This window comes from Myripristis murdjan, chromosome 15 (genome assembly GCF_902150065.1).
Source record: "Myripristis murdjan chromosome 15, fMyrMur1.1, whole genome shotgun sequence".
In the NCBI taxonomy this organism is placed as follows: Eukaryota; Metazoa; Chordata; class Actinopteri; order Holocentriformes; family Holocentridae; genus Myripristis; species Myripristis murdjan.
The window spans coordinates 8,296,315-8,309,247 of record NC_043994.1 but is presented as its reverse complement, the minus strand read 5'-3'; positions in this window follow the sequence as shown (position 1 = coordinate 8,309,247).

Below are 12,933 nucleotides of genomic sequence, written 5' to 3'. Positions count from 1 at the left end.
TACATCACTTTAAAGCCCTCTATAGCGTGTGTTCCCTGCACATCTTTTAAAAGTGGGCCAGGAGTGAGCCGGCATCCAAAGATGTATAAGTTTTCTTTTGACTCACTTCTAGAGTGCCAGTGCTGAACCAAAGTGGGTACAAAACATAATGGGAAAACATTCTGTACTATGACAGCCGATACACAGCAGAGGCCATAGTTGCTGGTACAGAGGAAAGGTTAGAGCTACTGCCAGCTGGCTGCCACGGCACTTTTGCTCTACCACAGTGCTGCAAACACTGTTTAACTGTTTATAAGGTGGAGTGGGAGGGGGTGAAACAACATGGCAAGCAGTCAATAAAAACACACATTTCCTGCGGCCAAATAAAAAGTGATATTGGCTTAAGTGTTGTTGCAGCTACATGGTGAAAGCATGCTAAACAATGCTTTTTATGCCTGTGTATGCAGAAAGTGTGTATTTTATGTGTCCTATCGGGTGTGTGTTTGTGTGCAAGTGTGTGCATGTGTGTTCCAGCTGCATGGACTAATTAAGCCTGTTTTGTTTGGACCACTGAATCTGATAAAAAGGTATAAAGCTCTCCCATATAACCAGCTTTATATTCACTATTTTCCACTTCTCACTGTTGCCACTCCTCTTATACAAATGGTTATTAATTCCAAGATGACTTTTCAACCTGTTCAGCCATATCTGGCTAATACAGCACTGCTGACAGGAACAAGCTAAGGTAGAAATTACAAAATATGACTTAACAGAACTTTAGAGGGCTTAACATCACTTTACAAGTGTTGCTTTCCAAAACTGAAATGCATGTATTATTGCTTTGTGCACATGGATGATAGCTTTGCTTAAGCTACTGTTTGAAAGTGTAGTTTTCCTGTTTTTAACATTTAGAAAGATTTGGTACGTTCTGCACTTCCTGTATCACTCCACACCAGAGGAGCAGCAGCCACCACAGAGACACAAATGGATTATTTACGCTTTTAAATATCATCAAAAGACAAACTTTGTTTATTTAACAGTTTGAGTGGATTGAGGCGGTTATTTTTGTGAATGTTAGTCGGGGGGAAGTCCACTTCAGTGGCAGGAGGTTAGCAGTTAGCATCTGGAGCCATTTGTATCCAGCACTCAGTAACAATGTGAGGAAGATAGCACCACTACTGTCCTACAGAACAGCTGGGGAGACGTGAAATAATATCACATTTTTTAAAATGGGTGAACCTCCCCTTTAAAATACCGAAAAGATAGAAAACGTGAAATTACTATTCTTTTTCTCCACCTGAGATCTGAATATTTATGGGATTAGGTTACACATCAGTGACTCTAAATCTGCTTAATAGCTCATGATAATCAAAATATGATGGCATATTAGGGCCAATTTACAGAAAAAAAAAACACTTGGAAATAACTTGAAAATTGAGAATATAGATTATAAAGTCACAACTTTATGAGAAAAAACTGTGAGAAGTAGTTTTTCATCTACTATGGGATTTAGTGACAAGGAAATCCTGGTGATTTTCTTCTGAATCAGCCCAGGTCATGACAGTGTCTCTACAAATTCCAGATGCTGATGAGAATATTGTGATTCTGGGCTGAAATCACCAGGATTTCCTACTTATTAAGTCCCACAGGAGAAGAAAAAGTAGTTGTCACATTTTTTTCTCATAAATTTGTGACTTTATAATCTGTCTTTTTTTTTTTTTTTTTTTTGTAAATTTACCACTTTAATCTCAGAGAATATACAAGTTTTTTTATTGTAAATTTATGATTGTACTTTTTTTTTTTTTTTTTTTTTTTTTTTTTTTTTTTTTTGATAAATGGCTTAAAAAACAGACAGACACACCAACAAGGCACACATCTGAGATTTATAGCTGTGCCTTCTTGCCCCCTTGTATTGTCTGTATATTTGTGTTAAGGTCCTCCTTGAAAATGTTATAACTCATCTCAAGGGGTTTATCCTTCTGGTAAATTTCTCTATTTGAATTAACTTTCCTCAACCTTTAAAAGAACAGACACTGCATTACACCATGATATGGACGGGGTTGTTTTAAGGGAACAACAAGCCCACAAACAACATATAGCCTGCTGGTCCTCTGGGACAACTACAGTAAACACACAAAAGAGCCTCTTGAGAAAAAAAAAAAAAAGTCAGCCTTGTCTCCTTTGGCCTTGGGCTTGCAGGAACACTTTGTTCTCTTGTTTAGGTTTGCGCTTCTCCTCTGTCCCCCAGCCCATCTCCCTCCAACTGACTGAGCTGTCCTTTCTATCTGGGTCAGGAGCAATCAAGGTAATTAGCCCACACCTGGGGCTGGTTGGCTGCTCCTTTCAACTCCAGCAGGCTGGGGGGAGCCGATGTGCTGGCTAGTAGCGACCGTCCACATCCACCCCCCTCACTCTCCCCCTGGATGTGTCACAACACCCGTTAGACAAAAAAAACACACCCGTGACATAAAGCAGTAAACAGACAAGTAGCAGTGAGATGGCGGGACAACCTTGTGATTAAAGGCTCTGTTTTTCAAGCAGACAGCCTGGGTTAACCTGGGCGAGCATCCCCCCCTGTTGTGGTGCCCTTGAGCAAGCCAGGGGCTACGTTCAGACAGCCAGTGAAAAGTGGCCTAGATCCAATTTTTTTTTTTTTTTCGTCAAATATGACACAGATCTGATTTTTTTATGCTAGTGTGAACAGCAAAAACAGCTACTTTGAATTTGACATTTTCAATTCTGTTTTGGGCCACTTTCATTTATGCTAGATTTGTCATAATATGCCTCTGATTCCTGGTGATGTGATGGCTGTGTGAACACTCACATCAGAATTCATCTGTTTTTTGTTTCTTTTTTCCCTACCGAGCGCACTCACATCTCTGTCAGAGCATCATTAGTCCTTCAGTGTCAGCAGTGGTGGCAGCATACATAGGAAGATGCTTCAATCCAAGCCCTTTTGTGCCTTCTTGCCCTCAGCCTGAACAGCTGACAGGCTGCCACCACACCACTGTTACCAAATTGTTCAAGAAATGAAGACCTGCACCGTTTTTTCATTCATTGTAGTGACAGGCTGCTGTGCCAGTGACATTTTTTTTGTTGTTAAGCAGTGTGCTTGTTGTACATGTGCACATGTGGGGTCATGGCAGAGATCTGTCCACACTGATGTCAGATACAGGTCACATACAAAGATGAGTGTGAACAATCAATGCAAAAAGATCAGGAGGCTCATTTATAAACGTTGCATAAACACAAAAGAAATTGTACACAACATTCTAAGCAAATTTGGGGATTTATAAAAGAAAAAAAATTGACAGGAGAATGTGTGGTCCTCCACAAAAAACTCTGAATGATATGTACAAACATAAACTAGAGAAATGAGAAGCTGGGACTCTGATGGCAGAGAGATGAAACTCGAACACTGAACTGAAATTGATGCAATTGTGTAAAATACATCCTACATGCATACTCTCACATATTATGGTGTGAAATTTAATCAGTCATTTAATTGTATCTGTATTTAGTCAACAATACTTAGTATGAAATTTATTCATAAATAATTAGGTGATTGGTAGGACAAATTACATTTAAACAGATGCACAATGGCTGCTTTGGTACTGTTGGAGGATTTGGTGAATGGAAGACTTCAGAGAGAGTGAATGTTCCAAAGCCAGCAAGATTTACTGGCCAGTGATGAAGAGTGGCTTATGAGCTGGTTCCCATTTCCAAGAGCCGTTGTCTTGGATCTCTGTGCTGCATTTGGCGCAGCTTTACAGAGAAGCACCCTCAGGAACCAAGCTGTGCCAGTCCCACTTCAAGTCCTGACAACCCTGAGATTCCTTTTCAAAGGGAATTGGCTTACAGGTCAGGGATCTCTCAGCCAGCCTTTAGCCATGTGATGGGTATAATTGTAATCGGTTCTATTGGCTGCACCCATATTGTTTTAAGGTCATCGAGTGAGAATGAGTGTGCTTTCATTAACCAAAAGCATTTTCTTTTATTCATTAATGTCCAAATCATATGTGATGTGGACATGGTACTGGCTATTGCAATGACTTGGTGGCCTGGGGTAACCTATGACTCATTCACATGAAGAAACAGCAGCGATTGTTGCAGACTTGACGCCAGAACTTTGCGCGATAGCCGGCGTCTAAGTACAGATGATTTATTTAGAAATCCTGAATCATTTGCAATTTTTTCTACTGCAATGCCTAACCCATTCGCAAACCTTGCAGCCAACAGTGGATATCCCCTCAGGCGGTGTCCACTCACCCCTTTCACCATCTTACAAAGTGCAGACGACAGAGACTCCAATTTGCACCACAGCCAGGCATGTGCTGTTGTGGAGCACAGGGTTCCGAGGGGAGATGGTGTTGCTTCGAATCCACGGGCGGACATTTTTACAGGCCTGACATGGTTTACAAAATTGTGAGGGAGTGTGCTGTGCTACGTAATGTGGCCCAGCTAAAGGATGTGGCTATAACCCCTGAAGCTGGCCCTATGCCAGCCATCTTGTGCCTGTGAATGTGATGCGCCGCTTCTAAAAACACAAGCGATATAAAAAAATAACACTGTTTGTTCAGTAGATCTTTGAGTGTACAGCTTATGAGTGGATGGTGTCTCTGTGTGTTTGTAGGACTGCGTCTGTGAGGACATGGCTGCTGCTGAGATGCACGAGGTGCCATGGAGACGCTGGGCTGGGTGCACTCAGCTTCTGCTCAGCTGCAGACAGTGTAAGGCATGTAGTTTTAAACTGTCTGTGTACAGTGATGTGTGAATTTCTTTTTTATTTTAAAGAGGGTCTGACCATCTGAGCCAGCAGCATTCACTGCGTCCACCACATGCTGCCACTGTAAAGCTTTTTGGCATCTCTAATGCCCACCATGTGTCTACCAGACAACATCTTCTTTCTTACTTAAACTTTCCCCTCAAGAACCTCAGTTTGACACTGGGTGAAATTTCTTTTTTCTTTTTTTTTCTTTTTTTAGCTCTACTGTCAGAGTTTCCCATCATTGTCTTCATGCAGTTAGTATGGATTAACCCTATAAAGCCATTTGTATCATATATGATACACATTTTCAATTCCGTTTTTCGTTTTCAGTTTAATCAATACTTGACCAAAATATTGTTGTATACCTTTGAACACTTCCCCTGTTCACCCTGGACCATACCATTGGCACTTCAAGTACATATCATATATCATGCACCAGAAAGGTCGCGTAATAACATATTTATTTATTTATTTATTTATTTTTTATATATTCTGTTATAGGACTAAATAAAGGGTTCAGTTTCAAAAAATTGGAATTTTCTGCCAATTCTTTCATAGTTCAGGCTTTATAGGGTTAATATTAATTAGAAGCTTTTCACCGACTACTTATAGCCAACTGTGGGCATGACAAGGCTAGGACAGGAAGCTCTCACATGTGCACCAAATTTTGAGTTGATTGTGATTTATGAGGGAAATTTGGCATGGGACATGCGTGTGCACTTGTGTTATAAATCATATTATTTTTTGTGCATCAGCGATTTATGTGTTTTGTCTGTAACTTTTGACACAAATTGTTTTATAAACAAGGTCCCATATCTGAGAAAAACAAAACAAAACAAAACAAAACAGAATTGGGCCACTCTCAGCCACAGTGTGGATGCAGCCAGTGAATCACTTACAGCAAAGAGGATTCAGGGAGAGGGAAGACTGTGACTCTGGACAAAACAAAGGAGATAATATCCTCAAACAAATTAGCTGTTGTGTAGTGGACCTCATGGACAAAGCTAATGTTAGCTCTCCATGTTGTGGGTATTTCGCTGTTAAGTTCAACTCGGTTTAAGTGCCAGCACTTTCTTTCCAAAAATGTTGACAGAGGCATCCTGGGAATGAACTGTCTCGATTCCTTCCCATCTCTGCTTAGAGCTCCTGAGCTGCTATTCTGAGCCTGACCTCTGACCCCCCTGTGGAACCAACAAGTCAGTTTTTCAATAAAAAAGATTTTCCTTGTGAGGATCAATCTAGGATCAATTTGCATGACAATTACCATCATATTACCCTTGAGCAAGGGTCTCACTATTGGTAATAACTTAATGTGTGTAACTATGAAAGTGAAGCAGGCTGAAAAAGTATAGTATAGGCCTCCTCCACAAAACCTTTCTTTAATTAATTACAAAGGAAAACATATTTTATTTACTTGAAATGATTTGCTACAACAGCAAAAGCAAAAAATACCGTATTTCACCAATTAAATGCCCAGGCATTTAATAAGCAAAATCAGCTTTGATCCCAGGCATTTAAAAGAATCAGGCGGCTATTTGCTGCCCGACAATTAATTGGTGAAATACGGTATGTATTTCTTATTATTTGTTATGTTCTTGTGAATTTGTCTGTTCTCCATCATGCATCTGACATCTAACTACAACGCTAAGTACAACTCCAAAACAAACAGTTAAGTTAATTGCCAAGGATGCATCAGATGGTGACTTGGCAACAAGAGCAAAGGGAAGTGTCCAAGCAGCCCTTGATACAAGCTGGAAGTTGAGTTGGGGCTACATGTGTAGCCGCATGTTAGGATATGGCCACATGGTTGAGATCAGGGTCGACTTACAGTGCAGTTACATCAGAATTCAGTCCAAGGATATTTTTCATGCACTGCACCGAATCAGGATGTGACATCATGTGCAGGTATAGGGCAACATTTGAGTGGCAACAGCGGCCGTGTAGCAGTAGCAATGGCATTTCAACAGAAATTAATGTTATTCAAAACAGCTTCAGTGCTGGACCTTCTATTCCTGTCTCAGAGCTGACTGTGAGCCAGGCTGCTTAGTTTATAATCTGTGAGGGTTGCATTATACAGCAGCAGGTGGGACACAGCCAGAATCAAAGACTCCCCCGTTGGTTTGACCACCAAGGACATTTTTTTTTTTTTTTTTTTTTTTTTTTGCTACCACCTTGGGTTTTCAATTTCTGTGTGTTGGAAAAACATTGAATTTCCATATGGGTTTAGTGCCAACACTATATGCTAAGCCATACCAAGACTTGAATGGGCGAATAAAATGCTGGTCATCAGTTACATGTGTAGCTCCAACCAACATACAGCCTCACCCCGTTGTCCAGCGTGTATTGGCAGGTTTCTCCAAGGTTCAGTGCAAGAACACATCACATCCATGGTATGTGGGCAAATGAAGAGCAGCTTTATGTGTTTTATTTGCTTATTTATTATTCATTGTTTAAACTGATAGTTGCCCATTTGGCACCTGTTGCACTTTTAGCCAGTTTGGAATAGGATTCCCGCTCTCTCTCCCAAAATTTCTTGTCTTGTCTTTGGGGAACAAGTACTCTTCATGTTATTTTCTGGGGGCTGCACTTGTGACCTTTTTGACTTAAAGTCAAGCTGGTCAGCTAGCAGCAGTGGAAGGTCAAATGACCGAATCAGAGGCTCTGGAGAACAACCCTTGGCTGCGCTGAGACCCAGTTTTTTAAATGATGCAAAACAAGGGAAACAGCTTCTGAAGTGCTGCCTGTGACTGCCCAAAACCAGTGAAATTTCAGCATCATCCACGCCATCCAAGCACACAGGTCAGTTTTTCATTGCTAACAATTAGCTAAGGTTACAAACATGAGACCTAACGATAGTGTTCAAAATCAAATGTTGGTCAAAGTTCAGTTATTTATCAAAACTAACTTTCAAGAGGCTTTGCCTCTTGCCAGGTAGCTTTCAGAAGAAATAATTAATTTTTGTTGACAAAAAAAAAAAAAAACTTTGTACATATCTTGTGTAGCAGTATCTTGGCTTAATGATAAAACTAAAACTAAAAATATAACTAGTACTTACTACTCAAAATATATTTTTTTAACTGATTACTGTTTTAATTGTCTTCTTACAGGGTAACTTTTATTCATACTGAAGTACATTTTGGATGAGTAAGTGTACTCTTACACAACTGTACCCACCACTGCATGTTAGTGTCAGCCAGCATGTGTGATGGGTTCTGACAGAACGGAGTCCCACAGTTAAATTAACCCAGGCAATTAACCCAATTAGATTCTCTCATACTGACATCAGACTGTTATCCCCAGGATTTGAGGATACTACTTTCAAAACTGAAATGGATCATGCATTACTGATTACCAGCATAAAGCTACAATATGCAACTTTTTACTTAAAGTGGGCAGAGAATATTGTTCCACTTAACCGAACTCTCTTCTCCCTTTGAGTTGATCAAGCTCCTGCCCCTGCATTTGTCACTAATCCTGATGAAATCTTTAACTTGATACAGGATCAAGCCTGAATCTGAAGAAAGGAGTGCCATAAAGTCACCAAAGCCACTGAAAACTTAAATTTAATATCTTAAATTAATGCAAAACCCCCACACATTTCAGCTTTGCAATTACAATCTATAGCTGTTTCCATTAAATTACTCATACTCATTAATGGGATTGATTGGATTTTGCTTTGATGTGACCTTGGGATTACTCTCCTCAAAAATCAATAGATGCTGAACTGAATAGAAAGCCTATCCAGCTTAGTGGATCTAACTTGAATTTTGTACAAAAGATGCTTTCAGGCAAGTAAACCGATTTTTGTGGTTTGTGCTCCCGCTGAGCTCATAACTCCTAGAAGCTACTCCTATAAAGTAGCCCAGCTTTATTTGTACCTGTGCCAGCTCTTATAATAAAGGGGGCTACAGCAAGTGTGGATGCTCTTTGTTTTCTTTCCCTTTTTTACTGTATTTACGCAACTTTGATGAAAACTTTTCAGTACACAGTTCCCATACAATTGTTAAAACACCATAAAGCTACAATATAGTAAAAAAACACAGCTCTACCTATGGCATCATTTCCATATCCATTCCATATTCCATGATGAATCATAGTAATGAGTTTCCTAATGGGTATTACTGCTTCAGTGTTCTCATAATTCAAAGCCATTATCATTCACAGTTCAGAAAATGTTGGTTGCACCATAGCCTCACAGCCATTCCCTTCAAACATGTTTCCCAGTCATCCACTTAACTTCAGGCACTTCATTTTTCATGTATCTGCACACACACTCCTATTTTTTGCCCCCCATAAGTAATGTTTTGCCTTAAAAGGGAAAACTGATGCTTCAACTTTGCCTCGATGACACAGCAAATAGAAACGCACCCCTATTAACTTCCTCATGTGTATGCAGTGATTTAGTTCTGTTTATTGAAAATGAAGACAGAAGATTTTTTTTTATTATTATTTTCATTTTTTTAACTAGTTGTGAATCCTGAGAGGAGCAGAAATAATGAGGACTGAACGCACTCAATTCTGCTGTTGCTTTCCAACACAAATCATTATTCTGCTACTACAAAATTAATGTTGTGGTGAACATTAACGGGACGGTGAGCTACAATATGAGGAGAGTTATATCAGCAGACAGGAGGAGGTGAGGGCTAGCAAAAGCTGCCATCTCAACATAGAACTTAGTGAGCGATGGCATCAGATTTTCTCATGTTAACTCTGCTACTACAAGCCTCAAAAATGCAAGTTTGTACAGTTAACGTCTGTCAGGAACTGATTTGAGGAACTGACACACTCCCTTCCATGCGTTAAATTGTTAATATTTTAGTAAAAGCAGAATTATTACAAAAAAGAGCACAAAGGAAGACATTGGAATAAATGAGTTTAGCTATTGCAACTATGCCTTTTTGCAAGAAAAATATTGAAATATTTCATATTTCTTTGTAGAAATGAGCCCAGTGACCTGCACTGAGGAGGGTGGAGTTTCTAGTTGTTCTGCAGCCAGCCAGTAGAGGGCAATCAAGGAACTGTCACTTCCACAATTTCTACAAGGACTTTTTGGCAAGTGGTGTGGCATGACTTTTCCACTAGGTGGGGCTATGGCCCGAGGTAACTATGCGTATTTTGGCCGTGCATATGGACCGTAACAGAGAGCCATCTGCTGGTGGTTAGAGACTGGGCTCGCAGTTTCTAGAAGTTAAAAGAAAAAAAAAAGTATCTCTCAGTGGCGACTTAATAGCTGCTTTCACTCTTTATATTCATTAGCACCTAAAACAAGAAATACAAGAAAAGTTGCCGGTACGATTGTATTTCCTGTAGTCCCTGTGGTGGAAAATCGCCCAATCTGGCATCATTGCTTGGGAGTAAAATTTCTTGCCTCAGATCACCACCAGCAAAAACTGAACATATTACACACAAACAGCCATCAGGTGGAGAAAAGTACACCCTGTCATGGTTTGTGTCCATAGTGTTTTTAGGGTTTTGGAACTATTTGTTTGGGCACTGTCTATTTTGTGTTTTCTCCCAGTGCTCTCCTTGTGTTTTGGTGTAGTTTCCTCTGCACTCTGTGTCAGTCTTGTTTACCCTGTCCTGAGTCTGCGTAATTACCTCTGATTCTTCTCTTCCAGTCCTCTGTGCTCTCCAGTCTTGACTTCCAGCCCCTTCCCCAGGTGTGTCATCTTTCCCTGTTAGTTTCTTGTGTGTTTAAGTCTAGTCTTCAGTTCTTTGTTGGTTCATTGTGTGTCTTGCTGTGCACTCCTTGTGTTCTAGGTTTAGCTGATATTATTTTGCATTCTTCAATGCAAGCTGCCTTTGCCCCCGTGTTTGGGTCTACTTACTTACCTGCATGTAACACCTTCGGTACACAGATAAAGATTGTAGGCAGCGCTTTGTTATTGGTCATTGCACATTTCTGTAATTATGGTTTATGGGAGAACAACAGCTCTCACATAAACCATAAATGTATACAAACACAACTCAACAATAACAAAATTGATTTTTTGTTAAAATAAGTATTTCACAATTGGAGTTGCAGAAGGGGCCACACCCTAGTGCCCTTAATAGCCCACACACCTCTGGTTTTGGCCCAAGGACAAAATAGAAGTCAGAGTGTAGACAGATAAAGAACAACCTCTTAATGATCAAATCACTGCATTTGCAAAGATTTTCTTTGGTTCAGCTGCAGCGCAAAAAACCACTTGAAGGCCGTTTCTCTCAGTTTCACCCTCTGAGCAGTTACTGCCTTTTCTCTTTGTAGGCCAGAGTGTCTGTGATCCTGGGAGATGTAATTTGTTGCTCTCTAACCCATGCTTTGAGGATGAATTGGTTTCCAAACTTGGCAATCACTCTTACTGTATCGGAGCCTCAGATCTCGAAACTAACCAGCAGCTCATTAATCACCATGTGTGAACAGGACGTCTACATTAGTAGCTGTAGTCTCTCCAGACGTGCTTATCATCTGATGCACTCTGAGCGGACATAAGTATGCAAAGCCACACACACACACACACACACACACACACACACACACACACACACACATATGCATTCAAACTGTATGTGAAAACTAATTGAAAGACAGACATTAAGTTGCCCTAACTTATCTATATAATACACACATACAAAGTCACAAACAGACACACGCACATACATATTAAAGCGTACGTCCAAAAATACCAATGCACACACACACTGATAGGAAGAAGAAAGCCTTCTGAATGAGGCCATACAGGAGCTTTCAGTCTGCATTCCCTTTTTGTTTACTCAGTGTAACTTCTAATTAATCATGTTACCACTAATTAATCATTTGCCTTTGTTGAGCAGGCGCTGCTTGCCAAATTTCTAAAGCTGGTAAGTGCAGGCCATATGTTCTTTTTTTCCTGCAGAGCTTTTTCTGGGCAGGAGCACTCGTTGGTGACTACTTTTTTTTTTTTTTTTTTTTTACGTCAATTGAATTGTTCCTGTGGTATAAAGAATATACTTTAATGGATGGCTGATGGCTGTAGCAGTAAATGACCGGAAAGACAGCAGAGAGAGAAAGAAGAATGTCATGCTAAGAGATTGTACTACGCATTCAGGAGGTTCGATTGGGTTTTTCACCTCTCATAGGGTTTTGAACTTTTTTAAAGGGGTAATACGTAAGGTATTTATTGCCCTATAGCACAGAATGACCATAATGTTTCAGCGGTGCATTGATGGGGTTGTTGATCAGCACCAATGAGTCAACAATTTCTGGGCCAGGCGTTGAGATTTCTGGCTCTCTGGCACCCGCTCATTCCTTTCTTCTGGTCTTTTCAGCTGTTCAACAACAGAGGACGGCACCGCAGGCCTTTCAGGAACACATTTGAGGAATGAAGTTGGAAAAGCCTTGTTCTCAAGCCAGAAAAGCAATTGACAAAGTTTTGTCATTCTTTATGGTGATATATTACCCCTTCACTAGACATTTGTGTTTAATCCCTGGCTGTGCTGTAATTAGCTAGCTTACATATGTCAAGTCGGGTTTGCTTCTATAGCCTTTGATCACAGGCGTTCTCTCAAAGGACTTTACATAGATTACTTAAGACATGTCAGAGACTTGGCTAGTTTTGTGAAATATAGTTCTACTGATGTGACAATTCCTACTAGACACAATAAGAGATCACAGATTCCTGACTACTTCTTGAAATTTTTCAACAATTTTTCAAGAATCATATGGTAAAACAATATCTCATTGTGATTAATTTATATTAATATTGCAATTACGATTTTAGTAGGAATGATCAATTTTGCATTATACTTTATGTTCTCTGAAAAAATGATGAAAAAATTTTTGCTGGGCTCCTTACCAAACAGACATGTTTTGTTGCATCTGGAAAATACAATGGCCAGGTGAGTCTCTGTAGCACCATAATATTTTATTTATAATGTTTTGCGACACATTTCACCTTTATCAAAAAATCACAACCCCTACAATTTTTATTTTGCACTTGGACATATTGCAATTTTGATAATACTGAGGTTAATTTTTCAGACCTGATCTACTGCCAACAATTGCTTGTGTAAATACCTGTTTGTAGACACCGCTACATTATGTGAACAAATCCCTTTTGACCACAAAGCCAGATGGAAGGTAATAATCACAAGGTCAAAATCCGTTACCCAGATTCTACCCAACGAGCCACCAAAGTGGCTCCATATTTCTTTCTTTCAGTTGGAAG